Source organism: Chinchilla lanigera, unplaced genomic scaffold (genome assembly GCF_000276665.1).
Source record: "Chinchilla lanigera isolate Chin_1 unplaced genomic scaffold, ChiLan1.0 scaffold00012, whole genome shotgun sequence".
Lineage (NCBI taxonomy): Eukaryota > Metazoa > Chordata > Mammalia > Rodentia > Chinchillidae > Chinchilla > Chinchilla lanigera.
In genome coordinates, this window is record NW_004955413.1 from 32,394 (window position 1) to 44,904 (window position 12,511).

General features: G+C 45.7%; 1 long non-coding RNA gene across 2 annotated transcripts in view; it reads left to right on the forward strand.

Annotated features, from left to right (window-relative positions):
* Window positions 1-12,511, forward strand: part of LOC102007099 — a 28,026-nt gene that overhangs the window by 5,680 nt on the left and 9,835 nt on the right. The window contains exons 4-6 of one of the 2 annotated variants that reach the window (XR_001232930.1): window positions 6,062-6,220; window positions 6,514-6,632; window positions 10,891-11,956. This is a non-coding gene — a long non-coding RNA (uncharacterized LOC102007099). Of the gene's footprint in view, window positions 1-6,061; window positions 6,221-6,513; window positions 6,633-10,890; window positions 11,957-12,511 lie in introns of those variants that run through there. The other variant, XR_260037.2, reaches the window with a different exon arrangement.

Here is a 12,511-nt window from a genome sequence, read left to right on the forward strand (position 1 = left end):
TGCGCTCCCACGTCCTTCTAGGTGGAGATCTGTGTCTCCACCAGAGAAACCGGAAAGGGGCTAAAGACAGTTTAGGGGCCCAGGGGGAAGATGAAGGGTCCGGTGAGGGATAGGGGTGACAGTGTCCAGTGCACTTGAACTGAAGCACTCTCTACTCCTCCCCCCATGTCCCTAGATTCTGTCTGTGCCCCGACCTGCCTCAGTGTTCACGAGGGGGAAGGGAAGAAGGTCCTCTAATGTACAGTCAGGGAGGTGTGGTGTGGGTGTCAGGAGGCCAGTGCCACGCCCCAAGTGGGGGCCCAGGAGTGACCACCAGGGTCGCCAAGGCCGCGAGGGGGCAGAGCTGGCTGTGAGGAGAGGGGCTGGGAAGGGAGTTGATGAGGGCACTGGAGCGCTGAGGGTCCCTCTGCAATCACCTCCGGGGGTGCACAGACTCAGCAAGGAGCACCAGCTTGGGGACTCAGTTGGGTTGAGGGGCTGGGACTCTGTGAGCTTTAACCTTTTTTGGCTGCAGCTAATTTCTGCCTTTGTGTCCTTTCAGAAAGCTCAAGGGAGGAATGGGGGGAAAAGGGTGAGAGCACTTCAGCACAGTCCAGTGAATCACTAGGAATTGTCTCCAGTACGCCCTGTGCAGCTCTTGCTGCCTGCCTACAAGAGGGCTAACCAGGGTGGAACTGAACCAAACACAGCGGGGTGTGGCCTCAGACCTCCAGTCCCATTGCCAGAGTGGAATGATGATGCCATTAGGGCCCTGGTGAGGCCTCCTCCAGGAGGTGGGGGATGCATGGTGTACCATTAAAGCTGCAGGCAGCTGCTTTCCCAGGCCACCCCAGGGAGCTGTGACAGTGAAGCAGAGGTTCTGACCTAGATGTAGCCATCTTGTTCAATAAAGCTGCAGGCGTTCTGTTCTCTGCCACCTAACTCAGCTAAATTATATGATTTGTCATCAACTGAAACTTCTGTGCATGTGCTACAAACAACTTTGGGACACACAATTATGCCCACAACTATATTCACTGTACCCTAACCTTTAGCAAAAAGCTTATCTCCTTCTTGTAACTTGTTTGCCTCCCTTTCAAAAAGGCAAGCTCTTTGCAATCAGTGCCTCAGACTTGGGAATTACTCCTCTGGGGTTCACCAGCATCAGTAATATTTCCTTCTCCTGAGCTCCTGGCTCGTGCTGACTCAATTTTTCCCACAAAAACAGGATGCTTTGGAAGAAAGGATAGGCCAGGTCAAGGTTCATGAAATGTCCCACTGATAGCTGTGTACAGAGTGTGCATTCCATTCAAACAAAAAGAGTATAGTTTATCAATTAAAGGTATTGCACAATGGAAAGTCTAAAGAGTGCTTCTTTAATACACAGAATTGATGCTAGGTAGTCGTGATCTCTAAGTAGGACTAGTGAGCAATGATGAATATGTGGCAAACTTCACAGAAACAGTCTGCTAAGTACTGTTGGAGTGTGGGAGGGAAGTCCTGACCTAAATTATGGGGCACAGTAGCACTGGCATTGACTGTATAGTTATCAGCATTAAGGTAGAGAGCAAGTCTAGACCACTGTGAAAAATTGAGTTAAAATTGGAAGGACAGCCGCTAGTGGAAGACATAAAGAACACAGAAGTCAAAAGAAAATACATGAAGAAAGAATCAAGTAGAGGGAGCAAACTGAAATGAAAAAATGTCTCAGTCTAAAATATTGGAAGAATGTGAAAGTAAAACAGAAAGAAAAATGCAGGCAGAAATAAAATTTATAGAATCAGACCCCAATAAGCAATCACTGTAATATAAAGTACTCAGATCTATGTGGAAAGACACCCTGCCAAATCACATTTGTGAAAAGTGAATTCACTTTTATGATTCACTGCATCTGAAAATCATGACAAAAGTAAGATTGAGAGTGAACACATGGAAAAAGATGTGGGGCATCCATGAGGGAAAACCCCATGAGGCAGCGACTTCAAAGTCACACAAAACAGCCTTTGCGGCAAAGCAGTGTTACTCTCAGCAGGGGCCAGACCCGATGAAAACACCAATGTCAGGCACTTTCCACAATTCTCCATCTGCATGACCTCCCTGGTCTCTTGACGACTACTCCTCACCTGCCAAATTTATGCACTAGGACTCAGTTCCTAGAATTTCTCTTGATGATCTTTCACTGAAGGACCACACTCAGCTCTACGGCATCAAGCACCACCTGTACACTAACTCCGGAAGTTCTATCTTCAGCCAATACCCTGTTGTGAATTCCAGATCCATGGAATCCACTGTCTCTGTGACATTTCCTTCTGGGTATCTGATAGTATCTCCAGCCCACTAGGTCTAAAACGAAGTCTTTAGTCTGAGTCCAGGAGCATGTTCTTCTCACAGCTTTTAGCATCTCAGGTGAAGGAGACTCCGCATTTCCAATTGGTTTGGCCAAACACAAAGGAGTCCTTTTTGATGGATTACTTCCTCTTGTATCTCATATCTTATCAGCAAATCTAGTATTGTTTTTTTCTCTCTCTCCCTCTCTCTGTCCATCTCCCTCTCTCTCTCTATCTCTATCTCTATTTCTCTCTCTCGCTCTCCCTCTCGCTCTGTGTGTGTGTGTGTCTCTCTGTCTCTCTATCTTTCTCCCTTTATTGTGGGAATGAAGATTGAACCCATGGTTTTCACACTAAGTTACTCAAGCCTAGCTTATACTTTGTTTTCTTCCTGTTTTTGGCTTTGCATTAAGTCTTGAAAACAAAACCAAAATGTGACTTGTCTGCACCCCTATTGTCTCCACTGTGCTCCAAGCTACTGCCATTTCTCCTCGGGGTTATTGTGTTTGCCTCCTGTCACTGATGTCCCAGCTTCCGTCTTTGATCGCCATGTTTGTCCAGATCCTCCGGGCAGTTGGGGCCAAGACACGGACAAATCTACAAAGAATCGGCTGTGTACAACCCTGTGCCAGAAACGAGAAGAGAATCAGGAGTGACTGGCACAGCTGTGAGACTGTGATGCCAATTCATGTGTCAAATGAAGGAGAGAAGGCAGGTTGGGTTGAGCACAATGGTTGGGTTTAGTAGAATGGCTGTAGCCTCTCATGTGCTTCAAAAAAACTGAGAAAGACTGCTAGGAGGTCCTGAAACAAACCAGTTGTCAAGGGAGTTCTGTGATTCCTGGGAGGCGGCCTGCCTTGGTGTCCTTCCTAGACTCTGTCACTGACTTGAGAACAGCCAGTGACAAACCTGGCCTTGAAGCCTTCCATATAAGGCCCACAGTGAGTCCCACCTCTGCACTCAGCCACCCAGAGTGCTTGCCAGTGTCCACAATCTCCATCTCTTGTCCTGTAGTATTCGGCTCTGTCCTGCTCATATGTAGCCAGATCCTTTCATGCAGCACCTGGAACCTCCAGGTACATCCTATTTGGTTCAGAATTAAACCAAAGCCTATCAGTGGGTTCCCACTACAGTACTTGGAAAACATGAGTCCAACAGAGCTTGAACCCCTAAGCTGAAGCACTTGAGGCACACATGGGCGATCTGCTCGGATCCCCATAAGGAATAGTTGGAAGGTGAGAAGGTGCAGGCTTCTTAGACATTCAACTTGCAATCTTCGGATCTGATCCAAACTGTCCTTGGAGAGGGTTAGACCGCTTCCTCAGGATGCTGGGACATTGGGTACAAAAACAATGTGTCACTACACAGGACATTTATCCTTCCAAGGAAAGGAGGGAAGCATGCATGCTTGAAATTCTCTTGAAGGGAATATACAAAGATTTCCGTAAGTCCGGGACTTATGTTTTTTCTAGTTGTGGGCCTCATGCATGCTGGGCAGGTGCCCTATCTCAAAGGTCTACCACCAGCCTTTCAACATTTTAGAAGAGGTTCTCACTGTACTTCCCAGGCTGGCCTCACACATGAAATCCTCCTGCCTCAGGACCCTGAGGACCTAGGACTAAGGGGACTTCATCATGTCCAGCCTCAATCAGGGGTACAGTGTTTTTGTTTTCTGCAGTCCTGAGGACGGAAAGGAAGAGTGCTCTACCACTGAACAACACACACACACCTATCAAAATATTATTTTACTTCTCGGAGAAGGTCTTGCTCTACTGCCCAGGCAGGATTCACCCTCAAGATCCTCCTGCCTCAGCTTGCCGGTGCTGCCCCTGTACATATACACCACCACACCCGGCTCAACTAGGACCTCGTGAAGGGTGACATTAGCTTGGAATTGTTTTTCAGTCTCTTAGCCATCACTCCTAGAGGCAGTAGGAGGTGATTCTGTCTGCATCTAGTGAGCAAACAAGGTAAAGGAATAAGGCATGAACACAGAATTTGTTCATCCTGTGGATGAGGCAGGAAAAAACAAGGTGTTTGAAATATTTTCGCTTATCAGAATGTAAGAAAGTGCTGAAAATTAGTGGGCACACAGGCTCCAGCTGGACTACATTCACACTGACTGTGTTTTTGTCAATGTGAGCACCCCAATATATAACAAAAGACATGAATTCTAATTCACTGATTCAGCAAAAGTAATACATGAGCTGGGCGGGTGTCATGGTGCTCACCTGTAAGTCCAGCACTCTAGCAGGCTGAGGCACAGGGATTGAAATACTGAGCCTAGCCTGGGCTATTTAGTGAGTTAGTTAAATCAGAAACGGAAAAGGGACTATGTCAAAATGAAACCTGAAAATCTCTTAATCCACGCTAGTACCAAAAAGGAAAAAGAAAAATCCCCTTTAATCACACACCTACAATGATAACCAATTCATCCAATAAAAGTCAATACATACTAAAACTCTTCTGAGGAAGACTGTTGGGAAACCAGACAATCAGACTGTCTCAAAGTATCACTTCACAGGATAAGTAAGAGTCATCTTTTCTTCTCTTTTTTTGCTGTTATTGTTCTTCTTCCTCTTTTCTCTTATTATTGACAAAACCTTTCCTCATGGAACAACATCCAGAACTTTTGTATTTATGATTTGAGACAGGGTCTTCCTAAATCACTCAATATCTAATCTCTCCATACACTAATGTATGCAGATAGACTAAAAGACAGAGAAAAAGAAAGGACAAGTGGGGGGGCTGGGGATTTAGCTCAGCGGCAAAAGCGCCTGCCTGGCAAGCGCAAGGTCGTGAGTTCGGTTCCCGGTACCGGAGGAAAAAAAAAAAAAAAAGAAAGGACAAGTGGGAAAGAATGGAAAATGTACCAAGTATAAAAATCTTACAGAATTACAGATTTTGATGGAATTTAAAACATCTACAGGGGAGAAAAAACAAGGAGTTGTCATCTCCTTTGTTTGATTTATTTGTGGTAGCATAATGACCTCCCATCCACCTATCATGCTGCAAAGGATAGAATATCTTTCTTTTTCATGGCTGTATAATAATCCATTGTGAATATTTACCACATATTTTACCCATCCATTTTAGGGTGGTTGTCTAGGCTAATTCCCTATCTTAGCTATTTTGAATAACATGGTAGTAAACATGGATGTTCAGGTGATTCTCTGGTAGCCTGATACATTTCATATGTATTCCAAAGTGGGGATACCTGGATCATACTGGCAGTTAGTTTGAAAATTTTTTCAGGAATCTTAATACTGTACTCCATGATGACCATAGGAATTTACATTTTCACCATCAAAGCAAGAAGTTTCCCTCTTCCCACACACTCTTGTGAACATTTGTGAATGTTTCATGTTTCCCATTTTGGGGTTTTAATTCTATCTTTTTGAGCCGGGGTTTCACTGTGCAGTTCAGGCTGGCAATGAACTCACTTTGCAGTCCAGGCTGGACTTGAACTCACAATGATCCTCCTGCCTCAGCCTCCAGAGTGCTGGATTCCAGGCCTGCGCCACCACACCTGGCCTGTTTGATGTTTCTGTAACATCCATTCTAACTGGATGGTGTTGATATCTCATTGTGGTTCTGAATTTCTTTTCCCTGAGAAGGGGGTAGAGTACAGAGTACAGGCAAGTTGCGTGACATGTACCCAAACACACGTAGAGAGAAGTAATAAACTTTACAACTCTACAGTACAGAGAGGTGAGAAGAGTTCACAGTGACCAACACATATACTTATTTTGCAGACCTGCCCCTCTGTTGGATGGCACTCGGGAGCAATGTTCCCCAGAGTTTTGGTCACACCTTGGAAAGACATTCATGAAAGAGAACTTTCAGACATACTTCAGAAAGTGGCAAGGACTATGGAATAAATACAGTCAAGGCCAGAGGAGGACTATTTTGAGGTGACTGAATGACAATGTGTCTGGTGGGTCCTATTTTTCATAGTACTGCTTGCACTGAATGTTAGACCTTTGCATTAAGGTTTTACTGTATGGGTAGCACATACCACTCCCAAACGTGACCACTACCTGAATCTCCTTTCACAGGCTCTAGTGGATCAGTGGTTGTTCGTAATGACCAGGGATTGCCTGCAACAAAAATATTTTTCTCTAAATGCTTAAAACGATATTGCTCTGAACTGCTGAAATCAAACTCAGCTCAACTGGACACAAAAAGACTGAATTGTCTCTTTCAGGAATGCTATTTTTGTGCTGTTGGGGATGCAAATATAAAAGTTTCATGAACACACCCGTTTGGAGGCGGCAGATCCTTCTTAAAGAAAAACATGGAATCCCATCTTCTAGACAGAGAAAGGTAAGTCCTTAATGTATGAACAAGTAAGTGAAGATAGAGGAAGAAACAACTAAAACTCTGCTGCGTTTCAGGCAGATCTCGAACTAGCAGTGATCCTCCTGCCTCAGCCTCCAGAGTGCTGGGATTACAGGCCTGAACTACCACACCTGGCCTGTTTGATGTTTCTATAACATAAAATAGGGCACTGCAGGATTAATTTCTATAAGAAAAAGCTGCATGGAACGAGGTGAACTTTTAGTCAAGGCAGCTGCAGAAGCCAGAATGCTTAGTAGAAGTCATGCAACCCACAGAGGTTTCTCAGGCCCTGAGCAGTTGTTGTGGGTTAGCAGTGTTCACTGATCTGTGCAGACTGTAAAGGCTGACAGCATCTGATCAGCAGAGCTCATGAGACTTAAGGTCTTCATGCTCGACATTCTAGTGCCGTGTAACAGAGCAGGTAAACCCTAAGGATTTGTGTTCTCTCCTACAAAAATGCTGTTGGGGAACCTTCACGTACTGTACCGCAACAATATCTAAAGGATTTATTGTGGAGAGAATAAACACGACAAAGGATGCATTAGAACCCACCGCATTAGAAGCTCATCCTTTATGGTTTGTTGCTCTGAGAAACACACAGTTCCTGGTCCCAGTAAGAAGGACTGTCCTGCCCCTGAATGGAGCTTAGCTGTCACACTATCCCTCAGACCTGAAGAAAAAATGAAAGACCTTCTGAGATAAGCATAAAGACCTCCCAAGATTGGGGCTGGGGATTTAGCTCAGTGGTAAAAGCACTTGTCTGGCAAGCACAAGGTCATGAGTTCAGTTCCTGGTACCAGAGAAAAGCAAAAAAAAAAAAAAAAAAAAAACCTCCCAAGATCAAGGGAACTCATGAGCTGGCGTGTTGGCACATACCTAGAATTCCCTCACGTGGGAGGATGAAGAATGAGGATCACAGAGAGTCTGAGGCCAGCCTGGGCTGCACAGGGAGTTTGAGGCCAGCCTCAATTACACAGTGAGACTCTGTCTCAAAACAATGACAACCACAACAGTAACAGCAGGATTAAAGACACTAAGCCAGCATTACAAAAGATACATCAAGGAATCCTACACAGTGAGCCTATGAGAATTAGCAAAGAGGGCTGGGAAGTAGCTCACTGGCATATGCACCTGCCCAGCAAGTGCAAGGTCATGAGTTCGATCCCCGGTACTGCAAAAAAAAAAAAGAGAGAGAGAGAGAAAGAATTAGCAATGAATCAAAAATATGAATAAGGACAAAATGCAGGAAGTCCTACATGTCTTTCAGTAATACCGGTGAATGCAAATAGTCTTCATTCTCCAGTTAAAACACACAGAGTGCGTGACTGGGTAAAAATGAGACCAATTGTTTTCTGTTGGAAAGAAACACAGGTGAGTAGCAGACATGCACAGACTGATGTGACTGATCTCGATGTCTAGAACATCCTCCCAAAACTCACGGTATAATGCTCTGTGATCATTGTGTTGAAGCTCATAGGATTTGGGAAGTGCTTAGATCATGGGGACTCTGAGATCATCAGGGGATTGATCAATGTGTGAATCCATCATTCAATGTGATCCTTAGGAAGCAGGGCCTATCTGGAAGAAGTGCATCACAGGGATCATTGCTGAGAGGAGAACTTTTTCTCTGTGGGCACCTCCAACCAGGCCCTTTCGCCATCTCTGCCTCCTGCCAGGAGCAGCGCTGAGCTGCCCTGAAGGGAGCAGCTTTCCTCGCCTGCACTTCATCTTTAACATTCTGCCTCACCTCAGGCCTGGAATCAGGAAGTCAGGTGACCAGAGACTGATCCCTCTGAAACCCAGGGCCAACAGAAACATTTTATGCTTGAACTTGTTATTCTCCAGTAGTTTTTCACAGTGACAAAGAGTTTACATACAGAGTGACAGTGAGAAGAGAGAAAATGGTATTTCATGGAATCCAAAGCAAGCAGAAATAAAATCATATCCACAAAACCAGACTTCAGTTCTAAATGAATCACAGGAGACAGCGAAGGTCACTACAATATGATAAAGTGAATAATCCACCAAGAAGGTAGCACAGTTATCGAGATACATACGCAAGGAACACTGTTATGCCCAATTTCATACAACAAGTACTACTTGACGGAACGGATGCACCAATCCCAATACAGTAACAGTGGGTGACTTCAGTACCTCACTCTCACATGTAGGCAGGTCATTCAGAAGAAATATATTCAACACAAAAACATCAGAGTTCAACCACATCATGCATTGAATGGACTCCACAGGGTAATACCCCATGTCTCCTGCACAACACAATATTCCATCCAAAAGCAGAAGAATACACACTCTTATCAGCAGATAATGGGTCTTGCTCCAAAACACATTCTATTGACCACGAACTCTGAACAGAAACAAAATGAACGAAAGTAATTTTACACATCTTACCAAATTATAAAGGAATGAAACCAGAAATCAAAGCAAGGCAAGTGCAGACACCATACAAACACATCCGGATGAAACAATGCACCTTGGAATGAGCAGTGGGTCAGGAATTCAGGGGGTACATTTAAAAAATTTCTCAACTCAGATGAAGATGGAAGCACAGCACATCAGCATCTCTGGGATACACCCAAGGCAGTCCTAGCAGGCAAGCTGAGAGCTATGAGTGCCCACATAGTACAACCATGAAGATCACAAGTAGGGAACCTAGCGATGCATGGAAAGGTCTAAGAAAAAAAAAAATCATATCCAACAGCAGAAGAAAGAAAGACGTGATGAAGATTGGAGCTCAAACTGGTCAAACAGACAGGAAAAGCACAATACGAAGGTCAATGAAATCAAGGATGGGCTCTTTGAAAATAGAAAGAATCATAAACCTGGATCCAAACTGACCACAAAATAGAAAAAAACCTAATTTAATAAACCTAGAGATGAACAAGGTGATAGTAGAAGAGATGACAGTAACAAGTTTTCCATGAAAGAAGGAAGGGAGGGTTCCATTCTCACCAGTCCTGCTCAATATACCTTAGAAATTTTAGCCAGAGCATTTGGGAAAAAGAAAGTTATAGAAAAGATACTAATAGAAAAGGCAGAACTCATATCACTTCTACTTGCAGATGAAATGATCCTAACCTACACTTAGAAAACTGTAGTTTTCCTCAGAAGTACTTTGAAAAGTGAAAAATTCAGTGAAGTAGCAAGAGACAAAATTGACACGAAAACTCAGTAGCTTATCTACACCAGTAGCAAACCTCAGAAAGAGATCAGAAACAAATTTTGCAACAGCTTCAAAGAAGGAAATCAGGGCTGGGGATTTAGCTCAGCGGCAAAAGCACTTGACTGGCAAGCGCAAGGTCATGAGTTCGGTTCCTCGTACCGGAGAAAAACCAAAAAAAAATTAAAAAATAAAGAAGGAAATCAAATACGTAAGAATCAACCTAACAAAGAAGGTGACATAACTCTACAATGAATATGACACGTCATTGATTAAATAAAGGGAAGAAAACAGAAGACTGAAAATCGCCCATGTCCCTGCACCTGCAAAATTAATGTAGTCAAAATGACCACATTACCAAGAACAATCTACATTTTCAGTGCAATTGTCATCATAACATTAATGAAATTATTCACAGAACTAGAAAGGAATCCTAAATCAATGTAGAAGGACAGCATACCCAGAATAGCCCATCAAAGTTAAGCTTAAGGAGCAGTGCCAGAAGTATCACAATGCCTGATTTGAAAATATACAACAGAGCCATAGTAACGAAAACAGCATGCACCAGCATCTAAACAGACACATACACCAAAACAATCAGATACTGTTTGATTATCAACACAGGAGCCAGAAACGGACACTGGGGAAAAGTCTTTAAAGTCTTTAACAAATGGTCATGGGTAAAGTAGACATCCACATGCAGAAGACTGAAACTTCACTCTCTCCCCCTCTATGACAACTCAACTCTGAATGCACCAAAGAAGATCGCGTCCATCCACAGGCAGGTGACAGGTGCACTGAGCCCAGGGACTGCTGGTTGCCAGGCACCTGAGGTCCAGTCCCTCTCACTTCCCCTTTCCCTCCCCTACCTTGCCTACCTCCCTGCCTGACAGCAGAGGTAGAGGCTGCAGTACTGTGGGCAGGATTCCCACAGCCCCAGCCCCTCTTGCCCTGACCCGCTCCTCTGCTGCACCCTCTGTGGGAGGAGCTCATCTGCCCAGACCCAAGAAGGCTTCCCTGTCCTCCCTTCTCCTCCGCTCTGCTCTGCTCTCCTTTCCTCTCCAGTGGCTGGGCAGAAGGCTAGCAGGGCCCCAACGGCTGCAGCACCCACGGTGCGGCTGGAGGTCAGGGGAAGAGAAGGTGCTTGGTGGCGGCGATGTTCCATGGCCCAGAGCCTGCGCCACAAGTTGCTGAGGCCGGGTTGAAGGCCAGGAAGAGCGCAGGTGCAGGACATCTAGTGCAGCTTTGGGAGGGAGCTGAGGACCGGCCTCCACAGGAGCGCGGAGCGGTTTAGGAGGCGCCTGGTCCCGCAAGGAGAAGCAGAAACGCCAAGTTGCTGAAGAAGAGCTGGCTGGAGGCAGAGAAGCCATGGCAAGGCCAAGCTCAGCTACATCACCCTGGGACACCTCGGACCATGGGGAAGACACACCAGAACATCAAGGGCAGCTGGGACAGCACGGAGGAGGCACTGGCCCACCAGCAGCACTCTGAGGACTAAATGCAGGTCTGCAGCCCCACCCCTGAGGGTGTCACTGCCTTCTGAGCCTCCTGCTGCCCTCAGCTTCCCTCGCAGCTGTGTGCCCCAGGAAAGCAGGAGCCACAGTGTCCTTGACTGCAGCTGAGAAGATCATTTCCTGAGAAGGAGAGGAGGCAGGCAGCACCAGGTCTGGGGACCCAAAGGTGGTGGCAGCCAGGCCAGCTTTTGTTGAGGAACAGTCAGCAGCAGCTTGAGGAGGGAAGGTTCAGAGCAGTGGAACAGTGACTCATGTACAGGCTGGACTCTCTCTCTGGAACCTGGAAGAAGCCCAGGTGGATGTCAGTGAGGACCCAGACACCCCAAAGCAGGAGATCCAAGAGGTGAGGGACACGGTCAGCACCAGGTCAGACACTGGCTTTCTGCACAGGAGTGAGCCTTCATTGTATGCTTTTGGCGGGATGAGAAGTTTCACGGATTAGAGACTTTCCTCCTCTGGGCCCATGCTTTAAAGACCCTCAGCAGACCCTGGACATGCTCACAGCCTTCAAGGCCACTGACCGTGGCATCCAGCAGGCGCTACAGGATGGCTTGGCTGGGGACGGGGTCAATGTGGACCCCCATGGAGGAAGATTCTAATCCTGTCTGCTGTCAACTGGGATCAAAGCAGGTAAATCCTCAATCCAAAGTTGTACTAATGACCCTTGTATTCTCCCTTTCCAGAACTGACTTAACAAGTGTCATAATTTTGCAGCTGTGATGTGTTTGTGTATTTCGCTGGGCAAAAGGAGAAACTGGGACTAAGACATGAGGCCTAGGCCCCAACCTGAGAAGAGGGGAGGGCTTTTCTCTTTGCTTTGCAAACTCTTCCTTCAGTGATTCCCAGTTTCTACTGCAGCTTTAAGTCTTCCAGGCAATATTCTTCTGCTGAGATCTAAGCAGCTTCACTTCTAAACAGAGCTGCAGATTTTCAGCTCCGAAGCAAGTTTTCTGGTTTGGAGAAATGAGTAGAGAATGGAGACGACCTTTCCTTTTTCCTCCTCAGGAGATTCTTCAGCTCCACTCATGGTCCTCAGCATCTTCTCTCTTGTGTACTGAGCTCTTATTGTAGGAAACACAGGGTCCTCAGCCACAAGCAGGGGCTGCAGTTTTATTGTGTGGGAACTTTTCTGCTTGATGCTGTGTAAATGAGGGCAGAATAAGCTGCGTGTC